Source organism: Aquarana catesbeiana, linkage group LG09 (genome assembly GCF_042186555.1).
Source record: "Aquarana catesbeiana isolate 2022-GZ linkage group LG09, ASM4218655v1, whole genome shotgun sequence".
In the NCBI taxonomy this organism is placed as follows: Eukaryota; Metazoa; Chordata; class Amphibia; order Anura; family Ranidae; genus Aquarana; species Aquarana catesbeiana.
This window is the reverse complement of record NC_133332.1, coordinates 235,022,717-235,044,498: the sequence shown is the minus strand read 5'-3', so window position 1 is coordinate 235,044,498 and position 21,782 is coordinate 235,022,717. Positions and strand designations below refer to the sequence as shown.

General features: G+C 42.1%; 1 protein-coding gene across 2 annotated transcripts in view; it reads left to right on the top strand.

Annotated features, from left to right (window-relative positions):
* EXD3 (exonuclease 3'-5' domain containing 3) overlaps positions 1 to 21,782 on the top strand; it is a 491,324-nt gene that overhangs the window by 73,658 nt on the left and 395,884 nt on the right. The window contains exon 3 of one of the 2 annotated variants that reach the window (XM_073599975.1): positions 10,977 to 11,016. The exons of the other annotated variant lie outside the window; for it this stretch is intronic. The gene's annotated coding sequence lies outside the window, so the exon portion shown is untranslated. The remainder of the gene's footprint in view (positions 1 to 10,976; positions 11,017 to 21,782) is intronic. 2 annotated transcript variants of the gene reach the window in all.

Below are 21,782 nucleotides of genomic sequence, written 5' to 3'. Positions count from 1 at the left end.
TTTGATGGATAGATGCTGAAAACCTATCTTTGTATTGGCTTTGATGGTCTTACCTGTAAACCAGACCTTCAACTACGAGAGGGATGACCAGCTGTTTGAGTCCTTCAGCCTAACATGCTTTCTAGTACTGGAACCTTGCTTTTAGGGGGGGAGCGTCATTGAGAGGGTGCATGTCATTTAGAGATTGGGTATGTCGTTGAGAGTGTAGAGCTAGTGACCTCATTAGTTTGATGTTTCTTTATTGTCCAATCAGCAGCACAGGGAAGAAAGGTAAGCTCTCTGCCCTGACTGTACAGTGTGGCAGGGCTGTGTCCATCAGAGGAATTGCACATATTTAGAATAGTTTACATATGTGTATACAGCGGGTATAGAAAAGAATCATTCCCCTTTTAAAATGACCACTTTTTGTTGCCTTGGAGCCTGAAATGAAGACATAGTTTTTGTTTTTTGTTCTTTTTTATACCCACTGTATATATTGTTTGGCTGCAATTCAGTTTTTATAGCACAGTCCAGTCAGAATGAAAAATGCAATCTTGAAATGCAGGGGACATGGCCTACCTCCTTGTAGGCTTCTGGTTGACCAGATGTGGTCTACCAGGACACCTCACTGCCTAGTGCTTTTCGTGCCGTAAAAACATAACACCACAGAGATACCTAACAACATGACATAAACCCTTTTTAAAGTATATGGACTGTAAACTAGATTGGTGTAAGTAAGCTCTAGGGACCACTGGGCAAAAACACAATAAATGTTGAATCTGAATTTTAAAGAATTGTGTCTGCACAGAATTTGGGTATCGTAAAACAATACTCAAAGGAATATTTGGTGTCTGGTTGTCATGCTGATCCCAGGTCTCCAATCCTTTCACACTCACTGGCCTGGCACAAGTAGGCAGATTAGGAGCTCTTGAGGTTATCTGCTGCATTCTGGCATAGAAATGTATACTGAACTGAATGCAAAAAGAGCCAGCCAGCTAGCATTTTCAGAAAAAAGTCTACCGTGGTAACCTCCATATTAAGCATTTCTTTTTAATAACACCACATTGGATGTGCCTATGGGACCCTTACTTACAAGGCTCTCTAATGTGCAATGGACCCTCGATCAGGACCAGCAGGAGGCGGCGGAACATAAGGGGAGACAGTGACCCAGTGACAAAGTGCTGGAAATATTTTGCGTGAGCTAGCTTAATCATTGTTTGTCCAAATCTTAGAGTGTCCAGGAACTTCTTGCCAAGAACTGCATGCTAGAATACAAGCCCCAGCTGGCGTCCAGCAGAAGCCACTTTTGTTTACATACTGTGGCTGAGGTTGTTCCGCCAGTAATAAGGTCTTCATCGTGTTCCTGACCCCACTTTGCCTTCCATTCTACTGACTTACCATTGCACTTAACCCCTCTGCACATTTAAGAAAAAAACTTCACTGTAAGCATTATTTACATGTAAACAGGTAGCATAACCCCAATTTTTTTAATATAAAAACTAGAACACTTTTAGGCCGGGTTCACATGACAGTCGTACCACTGTGGATCAGACTTTTCCCTGCGATTTCATGTCAGACTTCCATCTGACTTTGATCCCGACAAATACCAGGCCCTTTGAGTCTGGTATGAATCTTGAGGAGGAACCCCTTGCCAAAATAAAAACTCTGCGGTCTGGTATGGTTTTTAAGGTGAACCCTGATGCCAAAATAAACAAAAAACAGCATGCCCCCCCCCCAAATCGACACCAAAGCCTTATCTGAGCACGCAGCCAGGAAGGGGGGGGGGGGGAATGAGCCTGCCCCTCCTGGACCATACCAGGCCACATGCCCTCATCATGGAGGGGTGAATGCTTTGGGGCAGGGGGGTGCTCTGTGCCCCCAGCCCAAGGCACCTTGTCCCCATGCATCTGGAGACCCCGCCCCTTGTGATGTTACTGCCCAGGGCATGGCTATATATACGTAATGGCACACGCCGCAGCTAAAATTTACAGCGAGAGCTTGCATCAGGTGAAGATCTGAGGAAGAACCGGCAGAGGAAGAAGACAGAGGAGAGAGAACCGCTAGTGGAAAAAGACCTCAGCGGAGAGAGAAGAACCGCAGGAAGAAGATCTCAGCGCAGCGAAAAGAACTGGTGAAGAAATCTGGGGGAGAGGAGATGCTGGAGCTGCTTTAATAAAGGACTTTGTCAAAAACCTGTGTGCTGGTTTTATTTCTTTGACACTTATTTTGAGTGAATGGGTATGGGTACTCATTCACATAGGGTGGGGATCTGGGGGAGATTTTGATAAGCCCTCTACCCGCAGACCTTGATAACCACTGCCCAGGGTTGTCAGGAAGAGACCCATGTGCTTTTAGAGGTGGGGGGGCGCTCGTTTGTCCGCCCCCCCCCCCCCTTCCTGACCTGCCAGGCTGCGTGCTCGGCTGAGGCTCTGGTATGCATTTCCATTTTTTTTTTTTTTTTTTTGGCGTGGGGTTTCCCCTCGTGCCAGTGTGAACCCAGCCTTGAGGTGAAAAGTTATGGGATCACTTAACATTTACATGTGGAGGAACAGAAATGTGATCTGTATGTGGTCACTCCTTTTACTTAGCATATTATATATAAGAAGGTCCATGTAAGAAAAGAATGCTCTGCTTCTGTGTGCCAGTTGGATTTTTCCTTCCTATCCCTCATCTGTCAGTCCATTGTGGAAGTCAGCGCTGACACAGCAGGATTTTGGTTAACCAGTAGTCAGTTTTGTGGTCCGGGCCACCATCAGAATTCATGGTGCCCCCTACAGCCTCTCCGTAAAGCTCTCATTGCCACTTTACCCACCTTCTGCCCCCCCCCCCAAAAAAAAAAATTCTTAGCCACTCAGTGGGGTGTCCCTTCTATTTCCTGTGATCTAGTGGATAACCAAAAAAAAAAAAAAATTTGCAGGTACAAATACCATCAATACCAATCTTCGAAAAACAAGAAACATTATGGTACAAAAAAACCTTACTGCACTATTAGGTAACCGCTAGTAACATAAAAGCTCTTGCCCCACGCAGGGCTGCTAATGAGAGGTAAGGTGGTTTCGAGAAGTCCTTAAGTACCAAGCACATGTACTTTAGGATAGTAGCTAGAGGAAAGAGTTTGGGAGGTTTGTAGGATATAATAACTGTAGACAGGGCCTCCGATCAGCCATACCCATAGTTTAAACACACGCCATTCAACATTTTGCAGTATTTTGATAGGAAGGTTACACCCAAGGGTGTTCAGGTGGGATGAGGAACAAGGAGAAGGGGGTGGAGTTGGAAGAAAAAAAAGGGAGGGGAGGGTGTCCCCATAAAGCGCACCCCAAAACCCATGTCACTCTGGTAGCAGTGCCGGCTCCACACAGTTTGGGGCACTTTGTAAAGCTTGCACTCTTGTCCCTCTGATACTGGAATGTCTCTATTTGGGTATCAGAGGGAGACTGCAATGCTTTGATGATTGAGCTGTGAGGCGTTTACTAGGGCACCTTGCAACACAGAGCTGCCTGCTCCCGCCTCTAGCAGCGGAACACAGGGCACAAGACAAAGTGACATTTGGCAGCTGAGGCCTGATGTCACCCTGTTTAAGGCCTTGGCCTGAGCCCCAGCTTGACAGCAGGAGGCTCTGGGCCTGGTACAGGAGTACTGCCTGTACTCCCTAACTGCATCTCAGGTTCTGGTTCCTGTTCGGTCAGTAGACCATAAATGAGAAGAAATCGCCCCATCAGGTCACATACAGTAGTAAAATGTCTGCAGAGGTCCTAACCCTTAATCATGCTCTCCAAAATGTAAAAAAATGGTTGAATATGGGCTATAACTGATGTCATTGGCATAAGCAATGATTTCAGAGTTTGGGGAAAATAGATGTCAAGGCAGACTGCTTGATATGTGTAACACAATTGAAGTGTATATTCCCACCACAAAAATATATTATAATGTTGAGGAAATGCAAAAGTAACACAGAAAGATGGATTTTTTTGGCCAATGGGTGAGTCCTCTTGCGCAGTCTGAAAAGCTGCAGCAGAATCCTGGCCAATCAAGGTCAATGGAGCTGAATTGGCACAACCAAGAATCCAGGGATGTCTCCAGCATGTGCTTGGATAGACCTTAGATGACCCCCACTGTTTTCATTTGTCACTAGTTGCTCAATTTATAGGCTGGGTGCTAGCTAATTCTACAAATTGGCTTCTTGTTGTTGGGAAACCAACATGGATTCTGATTTGCTTCCTTGTTACTCAAATTATTATTTTTTTCCTTGTGAAATATGCAACATAAAACATTTTGAAGGTTCTCCTGTGACCGATCCATTTTAGTGATGTTAATGGGTTTCACAGTTGGCAGTAACACACCGGCCCTTCCATTTCCTCAACTGAGAAACACTGTGCTTGTGAACAAGGTCGGCAGAGGCTGTGTCCCAGAAGTCCCTGCAAAACTAATCTTTAAGGAATGTTCTCACTCTTCCGAGTTCCATCAACAAATTTACAGAATGGTAATCCGTGCTCCCTGAGGCCGACAACCTGTGCCTTTTCAGTGGTTTGTCTTACTACGAGTCACAGATGGCAATGCTTCCTATTCTCATCGCGTAGATAGAATCCTGGCACACTATTCAGACACACTGGCATTGATAAAGAAAGATAGTTCAGCCAACAGCAAACATTCTTGTATGAGTTGAATTTTATTTATTGGAAGGCAAAACCCAATAATTGTTCTTTGCGTTTGAGCTAAAAACATGACATGACCCCAGTGCAATTCCAGAAAGAGAAAATGAGTTTTCATACTCCTAACTGTCAAATACATATGAAAGAATAAAAGACATTAGGACCGATGTGTGGCTGCTCCTTCGAGGCTTCATGAGAAGGTTTGAACCAGGAACAAACAATACAATTACAATGGTCATCACTGGTCAAGATACAGTGGTGGAGGTGGGCACAGACAAAGCATGGCTTCTACTGATTCCAAGTAAACGCAAAGGCAAGCATGAAGAATCCTTTTCTGTAATCTGGGTATATTTAGAAATATAAAGCATATAAGAGCTCTTAGCAGCTGTCAGCAGGCCAAAGCTGGGATTTGTGGTGGTGAGATTGGCGTTTCTGGACTTCTGAAGAGCTAAGAAGTTAGCAGCTGTTGGCAATCTGCCAAACTACCTAAAGCTGGGGAATTGAGCACGTTTGCAGGTGTAACCTTCCACAGTTTTGCTTTCTGTCTTTTCAGTTCTAAATTGGGATTATTACTCCTGCCAGCTTTTTTTTTTTTTTTTTTTTTTTTTTTTTTTGGATAACGTCATCTGAAGAAATAGGACTCTCTACATATTCAGTCATCTTAAAGAAGGCATCCTAGAGTCCTTTTGGTTATGCAAACTTCTGAGCTAGGTGACATTTGGCTGGCGGAGATCTGCAGGATACATATTGTACGGATGCCGAGGAGGGCTTTCATGTAAAATTTCCAATTTTTTTGAAAACCATATTTAAAAATCACAAACTTTGAGATGGCACAATTTAAAAGACTGCAGAACTGCACATGTGGAGTATTGGAATTAAAATGTGTAGTACATTACTGTGTGGACAGGAAGTGAAAGGAAATGTCTTCAGCAGGGACACAGACAAAAATTAAACATATTTTTAATAGCGCAAGGAAGGCATAGAACTTCTGACAATTATTGCTGTAATAGGGTTTCAAAAGTGAAAAATGGCTGTAGTTAGGCTATAAAGGAAACCTTCACCAGGCAGTTGGCATTTTCAAAAGGAGAGGTAGATTTGTCACCATATGTATTTCAACACAAGTTGCCGCTAATTCTTCTAAACAACTATATAAGGGCCAAAACATAAAAATTGTGGAGGAACTTGTGCCAACATCCCAATTAGCATCAATATTTTTGAAACTACATATTTGTGGTAGGACTTTTTAGATACCATTCTTTACTAAAGTGTCTAACACACACTGTATAGGAATAAAAACATTAACATTTTAATTATACAAAGTTTTATAAAATTGCACATAAAATAAGGGCTGACATGTATTACACATTCCTCATGCATTAGGATAAAGTTGCACACTATATTGGCGTATATATCTCATTATATATTTTCTAATAGAAGGCTTTGTTTCCAAGTGGACAGCCATTCCTGAGGAAGCCCAGGCTTAGGGCGAAACCATGTTAGGAACCACATTAATCTCGCTGTATCCATAAGGACTGTATCACATGTACTTGCTGTAATACTGTTTTTAAACATTTTTAAACATTTTTAACCGATGTTACCCAGTTCCCGACCGGCTCACATATATACGCAGAATGGCTCCCCTGGGCGATCGCGTGCACGGAGATTTGTGTGTGTAAACAAATTCCTGTGCTGTCAGAGGAGAGGAGCCATATCGTTTGTTCCTACTAAGTAGGAAAAACGATATGTCTACTCTCCTAGTCAATCCCATCCCCATACAGTTATAACACAGTGAGGGAACACACAGTTAACCCCTTGATCACCCCCTAGTGTTAACCCCTTCCCTGCCAGTGACATTTACACAGTAATCTGTGCATTTTTATAGCAATGATAATCGTCAATGCTCCCAAAAAAGTGACAAAAGTGTCTGTCCGTCATAATGTCGCAGTCCTGATAAAAATTGCTGATCACCACCATTACTAGTAAAAAATAAATTAATAAAAATGCCATAAATCTTTCCCATAGTTTGTGCTGCTATAACTTTTGCGCAAACCAATCAATAGATGCTTGTTGCGATATTTATGTATGTATTTTTTTTTTTAACCAAAATATGTAGAAGAATATATATTGGCCTAAGCTGATGAAGAAATTCAGTTTTTTTTTTTTTTTTAATTGGGGATATTTATTATAGCAAAAAGTAAAAAATAGTTTGTTTTTTTTCAAAATTGTCGCTCTTTTTTTGTTTATAGCGCAAAAAATAAAAACCGCAGAGGTGATCAAATACCACCAGAAGAAAGCTCTATTTGTGGGAAAACAAGGATGCAAATTTTGTTTGGGTACAGCATTGCATGACCGCGCAATTGTCATTTAAAGCGACGCAGTGCCAAATTGTAAAAAGTGCTCTGGTCAGGAAGGGGATAAAATCTTCCAGGGCTGAAGTGGGTAAAATAAAAATGTTTCCCTTTTTAAATATATCTCAGGCATGTGGTGCTAATTTTGGTGTTTTGTTCATGGTTAAGAAATTATTCTGCACACTCTATGTGCCCCCACACGTCATAAGTCCTAACAGATTTTACAAGACATATAGCGTTGTTCTTGTGGACAACCCATCACGTTTTGATGCATCTTTCTTCAGGGGATAGAGTGAGCATCTAAAATATACAAACTTTTCAGTTATCTTTTACACATTCCAAAAAATATACCATTATACTTAGGACTTGGGGTCCTTTCACACTGGCTTTCCGATCACAGTGCCTCTCCTCACTTCTTGTCAGAAGAACTGAGCTCAATGGACAGCTTGGAGCCTGCACAGTTTGACAGGCAGCACCGCCTGTAAACTCACCTATTGATTTCAATTGGGCCACTTTGCCAAACTTGCTTGCAGTAGCAGCATAGTCCAGCAATGTAAAACTACCATTCAGCAGTGTAAAAAAAAAAACCAAGAAGGTGGCAGTAGCACCTCATGAACGCCTGTCAGCTGCTGCTATACCACTCGTTGAAAAGCAATCCACAGATTACTTTTCAGAGGGCGGTAAGCATTACCGCAAATGTGAAACTTGAAACACATCATCCATTTCACACTCGCCACCAACCAGGTCCCTCCCCAGCCACTTCCCATATAAGCCACCTCCCTTCAACTTATATCAGCCTGTCCCCACACACCCTCTCACCTGCTGACCTGTGGATGGGGGAATCACTCCCGCAGTGTTATTGTGTTCTGCCAGTGGGGAGCCTTTCCTACCCACAGAATACAATGATCATTGTTGCTAACTATAGCTGGCAACACTGATTGTTTTGGGAAAAACCTGACAGGCTGGTTGTACTCAAGTTGATTAATTGATTGACTTGTGTACAACCAGCTAGCCCATACATAGATCGACTATGGCTGGTCTCTGCTTAATTGGCTTAATTTCAATCCATGTATGGCCCCCTTAACCACAACGCAGTCCCTAAACATCCTTCCACAAACCTTTACATTTTTCCTTCCCAGATTCCTTCATCCTCCTCACCTGTACATAGTGCCCGCTGTCATACCCTCCACAATCCTCTCCTGTACATAGTGCCCACTGTCATACCCTCCACAATCCTCTCCTGTACATAGTGCCCGCTGTCATATCCTCCACACTCCTCTCCTACACATATTGCCCCCTGTCATATCCTCCACAATCCTCTCCTGTACATACTGCCCACTGTCATACACTTTTCTCTTCTGTACATAGTGCCTGCTGTCATACCCTCCACACTCCGCTCCCTGTACATACTGCCCACTGTCATATCATCCACTCTCTTCTCCTGTACATACTGCCCACTGTCATATCATCCACACCCCTCTCCTGTACATACTGCCCACTGTCATACCCTCCACACTCCTCTCCTGTACATACTGCCCCATCATACCCTCCACACTCCTCTCCTGTACATACTGCCCCGTCATACCCTCCACACTCCTCTCCTATACATACTGCTCCATCATACCCTCCACACTGCTCTCCTGTACATACCGCCGACTGTCTCTCTCCACTCTCCTCTCCTGTACATACTGCCCCCATAATACCTTCCACACTCCTCTTCTGTACATACTGCCCCTATCATACCCTCCACATGTCCCTCCTGTACATACTGCCCACTGGCATACCCTCCACACTCCTTTTATCTACATACTGCCCACTGGCATACCCTCTACACTCCTCTCGTGTACACAGTGACCACTGTCAACCCTCCACACTCCTCTGCTGTGCATACTGCCCACTGTCATACCCTCGACACTACTCTCTTGTACATAGTGCCCACTGTCAACCCTCCACACTCCTTTCCTGTACATAGTGCCCACTGTTAAACCCTCCGCATTCCTCTCCCTCGCCTGCACATATTTCCCACTTTTTTACCATCCATACTCCTCCCCTATGTCTCTTACCCACAAAAACAGTTCTTTAAAATTATATTGAATATCCTCAATGTTACCAGCTCTAGAATGGGCACACTTTTGTTAGCAAATCTAAAGCAAATCTTCTCAGTCCTCATATTTGTTTTGCCCATTATTAGTACTCGTTTAATTTTATGATTACTACTATGATGTACTATATATATGTTTTACCACTGGTAAAAAAAAAGTGTCCCTGAAAATATTTTTGAAATGTTGGCAACTATGCACTTGGGCACTGCCCAAAGGCCACTGGGTCAGTAGGGGGCCCCATGAGAGGCTCCTAGGATCCTGTGATATTAAAGCGGTACTAACCTTTGCTAACATTACTACTTTTTAGAGGCCCTGAGGTAGGTTATGCCATAATGTACTAGTATGCACCGCATATTGGCACATTAGGATACACTTATCTGTCAGACTGAGCCCTCCAGCGCTGCGCTGTGATCAATCCGGCAGGTCCCGGGTGCTTCCATCTTCCCTCGGTCTTCCTTCTGGGTTCTGTGCCTTCGGTCACTTGCCTTGGCAAGGCTGCGTTGCTATCACTCCCACGCATGCTCCACTCTCTCATTCTCTCTCTCATTCTCTCTCTCTCATTTAATTTGCTATAACAAAAAATTGTTTGCATTTTTATTTATTTTATAAAAAGCCCCACCAAAATCCTCAGCACCAGGCCCGTGATGTTCTTAATCCGGCCCTGCAGACGGATGGTGACCCTATTTTCCATCTGTCTGGCAGATCTGATGAGAAAGGACAGGTAGTCCATTTTCATCTGATCTCCCCATAGAGGAGAGCTGGGCTCTGACAGGTCCGTCTCAGCACAGTGAGTGGAGACGGACCTGACAACAGAGATGCACACAAAGGGTTACTCGGAGGATTCCCTGAAAGATTGTGGGAGATTTGATTTATATCAACAAATATGTATATAAAATTACATTCTCACTAAAAAGGGACTTGCTTCTCATTTGTCAGATAACATTCATATACCTGTATGCTTGGTTCACACCTTTTGCGTTTTTTGTTGCTTTTTTGCAGAAATGCACTACAGTTCATTTAACATGGTTTCCTGTGGGACACGTTCATATCTATGTTTTTTTCAGCCGCTGCATTTTTGGAAAGAGTCAGGGACTTTTTTAAATGCAGAACAGTGCTTTTTTTTTTTTTGCTTTGTTGGTTCAATAGACTTTAATGGAGAAGCTACAGAAAAGCATGTAGTGCGTTTTTACCACGATATTTCAGCAATTTGCATTTTTTAATCTGCCCAACAACAAATTGGGCAAGAAAAGCATAAAAAGTTAGACGCATCAAAAATGCATGTGCAAAAATGCAAAACGCCCTGCAAAAAGCACTGCAGAAACGGATCAAAAGCAAACGGCATAGGTGTGAACCAAGCCTAAAAGGTTTTTGCAGGACAATGCAGGCCTTATTTCAACTTTATAGGTGCATAGTTACATAGTAGGTGAGGTTGAAAAAAGACACAAGTCCATCAAGTCCAACCTATGTGTGTGATTATATGTCAGTATTACGTTGTATATCCCTGTATGTTGCGGTCGTTCAGGTGCTTATCTAATAGTTTTTTAAACTATCAATGCCCCCCCTGCTGAGACCACCGCCTGTGGAGGGGAATTCCACATCCTTGCTACTCTTACAGTAAAGAACCCTCTACGTAGTTTAAGGTTAAACCTCTTTTCTTCTAATTTTAATGCGGGGTTACCAATATGGTATCTGTAAATTGAAACCATATCCCCTCTCAAGCGTCTCTTCTTCATTTATGCACTATGATGGTAATTTAGGTAATTTTACAAGTCTGCATCCTTTTCAGACATGTTAACATATACAACAACAAAATATTTAATGGTTGCAATTGTTTCATTCCTTGTTTCAATACAGTGGCTGTCTAACGTTGATTTCTTCCGTCTCCTTTCCCCTAGTAATGAGACTATACATTGTATCTTTATAGCAAGACACAAGGTACGATTCTTCAGCAGGAGGCTGATCTGTTTCTGGGCAGCACAGTGGTTAGCAGTTCCACCTAGCAGCACTAGGGTCATCAGTTTGAATCCCAACCATGGCACTACCTGCCTGGAGTTTGCATGTTCTCCCTGTGTAGTTTTCCTCCGGGTACACTGGTTTCCTCCCACACCCCAAAGACATGCTGGTAGGTTAGTTGGATCCTGTCTAAATTGGCCTTGGTATGTAAATGACTGTGAGTTGGGGACTTGGGTTGTAAGCTCCTTGAGGGCAGGGTGTGAACAAAAAACAAGATTTACATAATTCTGTTATCTCTGAACTAGCATCTCAGTCCAGGAAGTCAGTGATGACCCAGGTTGATGCCTGAACAAAGATGTCTCTATAAAAGAAAAGTAGATGAATGTATTTTCGGGGAGGGGGGGGGTTGGGGGGTAGTAGTAGGATTTCTGTGGGAAATAATAAATACCTGTGAGTGTTCCTTTTTGCCTGAATGCTTTTAACAAGAAAAAACATATCCGATATAAGGACCACTTTAATCTATGCTTACTTTTAAAATATAAAATCCCTTCATTGGGACTGTATTGATATTTATCTTTTAAAACCAATTTGGTGATGGCCATAGTATTGAGGGCACTACAGCTCAACTTTGGCATCCATTGAATTCAATGTGTACTAATGATTATCTCATGTGGTCATTCCTGTGAGTTTAAGAGGGCCAAAAATTCTCAACATAATAGGTTTCAGAAGTAAGAATCCACTCTGGCATTCACTGCCTCTTCTGGAACTGGGATTTTATCCCTCCTCACATTCTGCATCTTTGTTTTCAAATTCCGTCCATATCCCAACACCGTCAGGTCTGCTGCTTTCAGATGAAACTGAAGCTGAGGCTGGGAATTTGGCAGAGGCCATTGCGTGGAAGAGGCAGGAGCAGAAAGACGAGCCAGAATCCCAAGACTCTCTCTCCCGTTTTTTTGGTTTTAATCTTTCTGTCTCATTTTGTTTTTGTTTAAATAATTGAACAATTTGCCAATATTAATTTGGCTGCTGATTTTTTTGAAATTTCTTTGTATGGAGTCGAAGGAAGATTCCTGTGAGATAATCTGATTGGCTTCACAACCTTTAAGTATCGGAGAGGACATACAAGAACTTATTTGGGCCTCAGAAAAAGCTTTCATCGCGTTATTTTTGATATGATATGCTAGTTTGGCTGTTCTATGTATTGATTCGGGGGCTAAAGGTCAGAGCTGGGGGTATAATTAGGTAAAGTAGGTTCAGGTAAACATTATACTTGGGGGCTATTTATGTTGAAGTGAGTATCGTACGTTTAACAGAATATAACAACCATATATATATATAGCCAAGGTAACTTTCAGAAACCCAAAAGTAGTGGGCTGTAAAAAACAAAACACCATCAAGAACAACTTACAACTCTTGCTCCATTCACATCCACGTGTTCATAGAATCTGTGAAAATTGCACATCATGCTTGTGGTGCTGACAGTTGTTAATGGAAGCCCAAACGTGGGAAGTAAATACGCGTTTTGTCCAGTGATAAAATTGCACGCAAACTGAAACGTGGAAAAAATGTATCATGAGCTACTTTGACACATGTAGTGCCAATTGAAATGAATGTGCTGCCCTTTGCGTGTCACACAAAAAACATGCCAAAAAATGTGCGCTTCCACTACGCTGGGTGAGATATGAATGGGGGATCTACTGATAACATCACTCAAATTGTTGTAATTCTTGAAAAATATAAAGCTTTGTGGATTAAAAAAAAATTGTCTCTATGCCTCTGATAGTCATACAGCTGTGGAAGAGTTGTGGCTTCGCTGTTGATAGAGGAAGTAGGTACAGTGTACCTCCCCAATGGTTGAAAAGTAAATGGTTCACTTTTATAAAATGAAATTTAGGCAGGCCGTCATTATCTCTCTTGTGTTGGTAGAAAAAAGAATGAGGTGCTAGTACAGTCAAGTAAACAACAAAAATTACAAAAAGAATTCTAAAAAAATATATAAATAATGTCCATAAAAATGCATCGTAGTCTCCACACCATGTGAAACAAATCTTTTATTATTACTATTATACAGGACTTTTATATCGCCCACAGTTTGCGCAGCGCTTATCTTCTGTGTTTTGATTAATAATCTTGAAATAGTGCTGCACCATTCACCACCACCGCAGAACAAGCAGCCCTGATGGTGGCGCAGGCGTTAGAGCGAGAGGTCATGTGTTCAAATCCCCAACACTTATGGTAGTGGTGAATGGTGCAGCACCATTTGAAGATTATTAAAGTGGTTGTAAAGGCTCAAGGTTTTTACCTTCATGCATTATATGCATGAAGGTAAAGAACCTCTGTGCAGAAGCCCCACTAATACTTGCCTGAGCCCCATCATGATCCAACGATGTGCACGACAGCCTCTGCTTTCCGGGGACTCTCACTCCTCATTGGCTGAGCTGCTGTCAATCATAGGCAATGAGGAGAAAGGGGGGAGGGCAGGACCGAGCTGCAGTTCTGTGTGTGACTAGACATGCAGAGCAGTTTCTTGGGAGACCCTATTACAAGCTGCTTGCTCTGGGGGCACTTGGCGGGAGGGAGGTGCCAGGAGCGCCAGCAGAGGACACCGAGAAGAGGAGGATTGGGGCTGCTCTGTGCAAAACCATTGCACAGAGCAGGTAAGTATAACACGTTTTGAGGGAAGAAAAAAGTCTGGACAGCCGCACACCAGGAGAATATAATCCAACGAAATTTCTTTATAGTAAAATCAGGAACAAAGCACCATGGATAGAATGTACAGATAATCAGCTAACGCATTTCACGCTCTGCGGAGCGCTTACTCATAACACATTTGTTTAAAAAAAAAACAAAAAAATAAACAAGCCTTTATCACTGTAATAAAAACACAGAATGTTTGTTCTACATGGTGTGGGGACTTCTAAGCATGTTTCTGGACATTATTTATAATTTTTCTTTTACACTTTGTTGCTTACTTGACTGTGCTAGCGCCTCATTCTTTTTTTCTACTAACACTTATTCAAGGGGGAATTATTCACTTTTAAAGAGGGCAGCTTCACATATTTTACTGGTAGAAGGGAAGGCGCCTTTGCGTTTACGAGTACCTCTTTTGTGTTTTCTCCCTGCCCTGATATGCCGTTGAGATGCCTGACAAATATCCACTTCCTCTGGGTATGGAAATTGTGACCAATATGAATGGACCCTTTAAGGTTGTGGGTCAGTTTTGTTTTATTTTTTAGTTTAGGCACGCCTCCCATAAGATCTTAAACAAAGGCCGACACAAGCAGCAAATGACTGTGTGTGTCTAGTTTAGAAGATTCATATCTAATTTAGGAGATTAGGTAACTGGTATATCGGTGGCCTTCATGACTTTAAAAGTGTAATGGGTAATTTCACTTTGTGGGAAAAAAGTAGCAAATAAAAATATAATATAATTATTTACAGTTTTTGTTGTTTAGTCATGTCCGACTCTTCGTGACCTCATGGACGATATCGCGCCAGGCTTTTCTATCCTCCACTGCCTCCCGGAGCTTACTTAACTTTATGTTCATTGTTTCAATTATGCTATCTATCCATCTTGTTTTCTGTCGTCCTCTTCTCCTTTTTACTTCCATGTATCCCAGCATCAGGGCCTTTAGGGGGTTTAAGTATTTGAGTTTCAGCTTCAGGATCTGTCCTTCCAGTGAATATTCAGGTTTGATCCCCTTCAGGATTGACTGGTTTAATTTTCTTGCCGTCCAAGGGACTTTCAAGAGTCTTCTCCAACACCATAGTTCAAAAACATCACTTCTTCGGCGTTCAGACTTCCTTATGGTCCAACTTTCACAGCAGTAGTTTACTACTGGAATACCACAGCTTTGACTATAGGGCACTTTTTCGGTAGGGTAATGTCTCTGCTTTTTATAATGTTGTCTATGTTTTCAATTGCTTTCCTTCCAAAAAGCAAGCATCTCTTAAATTCATGGCTACAGTCTCCATCTGCCGTGATCTTGGATCCTAGGAAGAGAAAATCTGTCACTGTTTACATTTCTTTTCCCTTGCTATTTGCCAAGGCATGATGGAACCGTTTGCCATGATCTTCGTTTTCTTATTGTTCAATTCCAGGCCAGCTTTTGCGTTCTCGTTTTTCACCTTCATTAAGAGACTCTTTAGTTCTTCTTCACTTTCTGCCATTAGTGTGATATCCTTTACATATCTCAGGTTGTTGATATTTCTCCCTACAATCTTTATTGCGGCTTGTGATTCATCAATCCTGGCATTTTGCATGATGTACTCTGCATATAAGTTAAGTAAGGTGACAACACACATGCTTGCTGCACTCCTTTCTCAATTTTGAACCAGTCAGTTGTTCCATGTCCTGTTCTAACTTGCTTCACGACTTGCATACAGATTATTCAGAAGACAGGTGAGGTGGTCTGGTATTCCCATTTCTTTCAGTATTTGCTACATCTTGTTGTGATCCACACAATCAAAGGCTTTACTGTAGCCAATAAAGCAGAAATAGACATTCTTCTAGAACTCCCTTGCTTTCTCCATGATCCAGTGAATGTTGGCAATTTGATCTTTAGTTCTAGTTGCTAGCTCTTGGTTCACATGCTGCTGAAGCCCAGCTTGTACAATTTTCAGTATAACCTTACTAGCGCGTGAGATGAGTGCAATCATACGGTAGTTGGAACATTCTTTGGCGCTGCCTTTCTTTGATATCGGAATGTAAACGGACCTCTTCCGGTCCTGTGGCCATTGTTGAGTTTTCCAAATTTGTTGACATATTGAGTGCAGCACTTTAACAGCATCATCTTTTAGGATTTTAAATAACTCATCTGGGATACCATCACTTCCACTAGCTTTGTTATTAGCAATGCTTTCTAAGGCCCACTTGACTTCACTCTCCAGGATATCCGGTTCAAAGTCAGTGATTGCATCATCGTGGTTATATGAGACATTCAGATCATTCTTGCATAGTTCTTCTGTGTATTCTTGCCATCTCTTTTTTTATCTCTTATGCTTCTGTCAGGTCCTTGCCATTTTTGTCTATTATCGTGCCAATCTTTGCACAAAACTTTCCCTTGAAATCTTCAATTTTCTCGAAAAGTTCTCTAGTTTTTCCCTTTCTGTTTTTCCTCTAATTCTTTGCATTGAATATTCAAGTAAGTTTTTTTCTCTTCTTGCTATTCTCTGGAAGTCTGCATTCAGTTGGGTATATTTTTCCTTTTCTCCAATGCCTTTTGCCTTCCTTCTTTGTTCAGCTATATGTATGGGCTCATCAGATAGCCACTTTGCTTTCTTGCATTTCTTCTTCTTTAGGATCGTTTTAATTGGTGCGTCTTGTACGATGTTACACACTTCCTTCCATAGTTCCTCAGGCACTCTGTCTATCAGATCAAATCCTTTAAAGCTGTCTGTCACCTCCACTGAGTATTCACAAGGGATCCCATTTAGATCATATCTGATCTGGCAGTTTTTTCAATTTAAGCCTGAATTTTGCCATTAGAAGCTTATGGTCTGAGCCACAATCAACTCCAGGTATTTTTTTGATTGAGTATATAGAGCTTCTCCATCTTTGGCTGCAGAGAATGTAATCAATCTGATTTTGTGTATTGACCATCCCGCGATGTCCATGTATAGAGTGGCCTCTTTGGTTGTTGGGAAAGCGTGTTTGTTATTACCAGTGTGTTTTCTTGACAAAACTTTATTAGCCTTTGTCCTGCTTCATTTTCTACTCCAAGGCCATATTTACCTGTTTTTCCGGATATGTTTTGACTTCCTACTTTAGCATTCCAGTCTCCCATTATGAGGATATCTTTTTTTGGAGTTAGTTTTAAAAGGTGTTGTAGATTTACATAAAAGCGGTCAACGTCAGCTTCTTCAGCATCAGAGGTTGGTGCATAAACTTGGATTATTGTGATGTTGAGTGGTTTGCCTTGGATATGGACTGAGATCATCCTGTCGTTTTTGGGATTGTACCCCAGTACTGCTTTTCTCACTCTTTTGTTGACTATGAGGGCTACAATATTTCTGCTGAGAGATTATTGTCCACAGTAGTAGATATAGTAGTCACCTGAGTTGAATTTGCCCATTCCAGTACATTTTAACTCATTAATTCCCAAGATACCAATGTTCAATATTGCCAACTCCTGTTTTACCACATCCAGCTTACCCTGATTCATTGATCTTACATTCCAGGTTCCTTGATCTTGCATTCCAGGTGGTTCCAATGCAGTATTCTTCTTTACAGCATCAGACTTTCCTTTCACGCCTATCATCCACAGCTGATAATCCTTGCAGCTTTGGCCAAGCTATTTCATTAGCTCTGGTGCTACATGAAATTGCCCTCCACTCTTCCCCAGTAGAACATTGGACACCTTCCAGTCTGGGGGACTCCTCTTCTGGTGTCATATCTGTTAGCCTTTTGTTTCTGTTCATGAGGTTTTCTTGGCAAGGATACTGGAGTGGGTTGCCATTTACTTCTCCAGTGGATTATGTTTTGACAGAATTCTCCGCTGTGACCTGTCCATCTTGGCTAGGCCTACACGGCATTGCTTGCAGCTTCACTGAATACGCAAGCCCTTTCGCCGTGGCAAGGCAGTATAATATCATTAGTGCTACACGAGTCATATTGTAATTAAATGTTATTGAAAACTACCTTTCCTTTTAAATCTGCAGCGCTGTAATTTTTCTGTAAAATGCAATGCAATATGGCTACCTGGAGGTGTTCTGCACATAGTTGGCATACAGTACACCCACCAGATTTGTCATTTCCTGCTTGTGTGATTGGCTCACTGATTTTCCCAGAAGTCTGTACCAAGATACAAGTCTGATTTTAGGCATCCTCTGTAACAAAACTGTCATTTATTGGTGAGATCCTCCCAAAGGGCTAGTGGTTTAGACATTAATGGCTGTGTGTTGAGTTATTTTGAGGGAACAGCAAATTTACACTGTTATACAAGCTGTACACTCAATACTTTACATTGTAGCAAAATGTCATTTCTTCAGTGCTGTCACATGAAAAGATAGAATAAAATATTTACAAAAATGTGAGGGGTGTACTCACTTTTGTGAGATCCTGTATATGCAGAGAATATAGACACTGGGGGTGCCATTTGTACAAGCAGGGCATAGTGTTTGGCATGTTACTTCCAAGGACAGCCTTTTTCTTCGGAAATCACCAGTTGCCTACATTCTATGTTTTTCTCAGTAGATGTGTCCTTAAAAGAGTGCCAGAAATAATGGCCATGTGCTGGAGGCTGGACTTTGTAGGGTCAATTTTACAGGCTTCTTGGCTTTCCTTTTTATCGTGTATCTGCGGAAGTGTGGACATCCCAGCAAAAACACACACACATGCCGAGTATTTACCCGAGCACATAATACAAGTAAACATCGTTATTATTGTAAGCAGACTCACAGGCTGTACAATCTGTAAAGCCTCAGCCACTTCCTCCCCTGGAAGTCTTAGAACTATTGGGGTGTTGACATAGTTCATCAGCTGAAGGTTACTTTCTGATTCCTTAGTCTTCAAATATTTCTTCTGTCACTTTAACTCAAGGGTCAGCTGAATTTGTGAACCGCTATTGCTTTTTAGGAAGCTTGTATTGCTTCAATGTTGGTGATACACTTTTTTTTTTTTGTTCAGCCTGCAAAAAAATAACGAATGCATTCCTCCATGCACTCTATGCTGCGTGGATGGATTATTCTTCTGCTGTGGCTGTTGGATTTTTTTTTTTTTTTTTTTTTTCAAATAACAGTTTTTATTATTGTTATCATTCTTGGTAGCAATACAGAATAAAGAAACATAGAAAATCTCAAATATTATCCAGCATATCTTATCCACAATATCAAACACATACTTATGAAATAAGGGTATTGAATTTGTGTCAAGTTTCAATGACATCTCAACGTTTAACTTTTAGCAGTTCCTTTTGTAGTTAAAGGATGTTAATTCAGTTACGCTGTTGCAGAATAATGCCTATGATAAAACATATCTTTAAAACCTGTAGTATAGAGGGATAAATAGAAGTAAAGGAAGAAGAGAAAAGGAAAAGAGGGGAGAAAATATGAAGTAGGCCATCTGAGTAAGGTTGGTACCTGGTCATGGTGGATCCTCCCGGAGATGCCACAGCTCCCAAACCCCGTTGTGTGCCTCCTATCTGTCCTGTATTCTAGCTGTCATTTTCTCCATCAGTTTAACATCCTTAATTCTGGAGTATAGATCTTCAGGAGAGGGTGGAGTATGGCGTTTCCAGTTTAGGGCTACGAGGCATCTGGCTGCTGTGAGTATGTGCCTTACTAGTTTCTTATATGGTGTGCGAAGTTTAAGTGTTGATAGTCCTAGTAAATAGAACTTTGGGGACGCTCGAACTTGCATTTCCAAAAGGTGGGATAGTAGGTGTTTGACCTTGTCCCAAAAAGGGGTAATCAATGGGCATTCCCAATAAATATGTATGAGGGTGCCTTTTGCTCCCTGACATCGCCAACACTGATCTGAACTAGTGGGAAAAATTGCATGGAGCACATCTGGAGTCATATACCAGAAGAACAAGATCTTGTATGCATTTTCTTTATAAAGCGTGCACATTGAGCTCTTTGCTGTCTGGTTCCATATCGCCTGCCATTGCGCTATAGGGAGTTCCTCATCAAGGATTTTCTCCCACTTAAGCATATAGGAGTGTTTGCCTTGCTCCTCTAGGGAAATGGCGTTTAAAATCTTATAAATTCCCGATATGATACCCTTCTGTGCGTTCCCAGCTAAAATTATAGTTTCAAATGAGGTTGGGGGAGAGAACGGCAAGTTCGAGGTTATAGTCAGTGCGTAATGTCAAATTTGTAGGTACCCGTAGAATGCCTGTCTCGGTAAATCGTGTTTGGCCTGTAAGTCAGAAAAAGATAGCAATCTACGGGTTCTGGGTTCTACTATACTCCCGAAATGAAATAAGTTTCTAGAAGACCAAGGGTGTGACATCTGGTGTGTTAGGCTATCTGGCACTTTAGGATTACAGATAAAAGAGGTCAGTGGTGATCTCTCTGAGGACAGTTTATGAAGCTGAGCCAATGTACGCCAAGTCCGTCGTAGCAGAGACATGGGGCCCAGCAGGCGGTCGGGGGCTACCTCCGCATTCGCACTCCATAGAAGATTGTTCAGGTGTATTGGAGCTAGCCAAAGCTTTTCAATTTCCGTCCATTTATTATATGATTTTTGAGTAAACCATGAGGCTATCGCTTTCAATTGCGCAGCCTGATAGTATTTAATAATATCAGGAAAAGCTAGTCCTCCCTCACTGCGTGACCCCAGCATTACCGATTTCGGTATCCTATGCCTCTTATAGTTCCAGACAAATTTGGAGTAAGTCCGACTGAAGTTTTTTCAGGTGTTTAAGTGGTATGGGTATAGGGAGAGTTTGGAAGAGATATAGGAGCTTCGGGAGGATGGTCATTTTGATAGAGGCTATACGGCCTAAAAGGGAGATATGGTGTTTTTTCCACTGTATCAGTAAGGATCTAATGGAGCGGAACAGGTGGGAAGTTTTCTTGGTATAGGGTATCATATTTTTGGGGTGATACAGGTCCCCAGATACTTCAGAACAGTTGTTTTCCAGTTATAATGGAAGTTGGCTTTTAAAAGTGTGAGCTCGGCTTCAGGGATATTCATGGGTAAAGCTTCTGATTTTGATGCATTGATTTTATATCCTGAGAGAGCTCTGAAACGATCTAATTCCACATGTAGAACCAGGAGGGTAATATGGGGTTGGGTCAGTGTAATGCCCCGTACACACGGTCGGACTTTGTTCGAACATTCCGACAAAAAAATCCTAGGATTTTTTCCGACGGATGTTGGCTCAAACTTGTCTTACATACACACGGTCACACAAAGTTGTTGGAAAATCCGATCGTTCTAAACGCGGTGACATAAAACACGTACGTCGGGACTATAAACGGGGCAGTGGTCAATAGCTTTCATCTCTTTATTTATTCTGAGCATGCGTGGCACTTTGTCCGTCGGATTTGTGTACACACGATCGGAATTTGCGACAACGGATTTTGTTGTCGGAAAATTTTATATCCTGCTCTCAAACTTTGTGTGTCGGAAAATCCGATGGAAAATGTGTGATGGAGCCTACACACGGTCGGAATTTCCGACAACAAGGTCCTATCACACATTTTCCGTTGGAAAATCCGACCGTGTGTACGGGGCATAAGAATGATGTCGTCGGCAAAAAGGGAAATATTAAACTCCTTATCTCTAACCGCTATCCCCCGTATATCCGGGTTATTCCGGATCGAGGCAGCGAGAGGTTCCACGCAAAGGGCAATTAACGGGTGACAGTGGGCACCCCTGTCTGGTGCCATTTGTTACCGAGAAAGGTGTGGAGAGTGCAAAGGGGGTTCTGACTTGTGAGGAGGGGTTGGCGTAGAGGTGCCTGATCGCCCGCATAAAGGATCCACAAAAACCCATGTGGCTCAACGTAGCGAACAGAAAGGCCCCAAATGGTCAAAAGCCTTCTCGGCGTCTAAGCTCAGCAGTATTGAAGCGGATCCCTCCCTATTCGCCACGTCCACCAGGTCAATCACCCTTCTGGTATTGTCACTTGCTTGCCGCAATGGGACCAACCCCACCTGGTCCTTGTGGACCAACGATGGGAGGATCATATTTAGGCGGTTGGATAGGAGCTTAGTGAAAATCTTAAGGTCGGAGTTCAATAATGCGATGGGTCTATAATTGGCGCAGAGGGATGTATCCTTGTCTGATTTGGGAATTA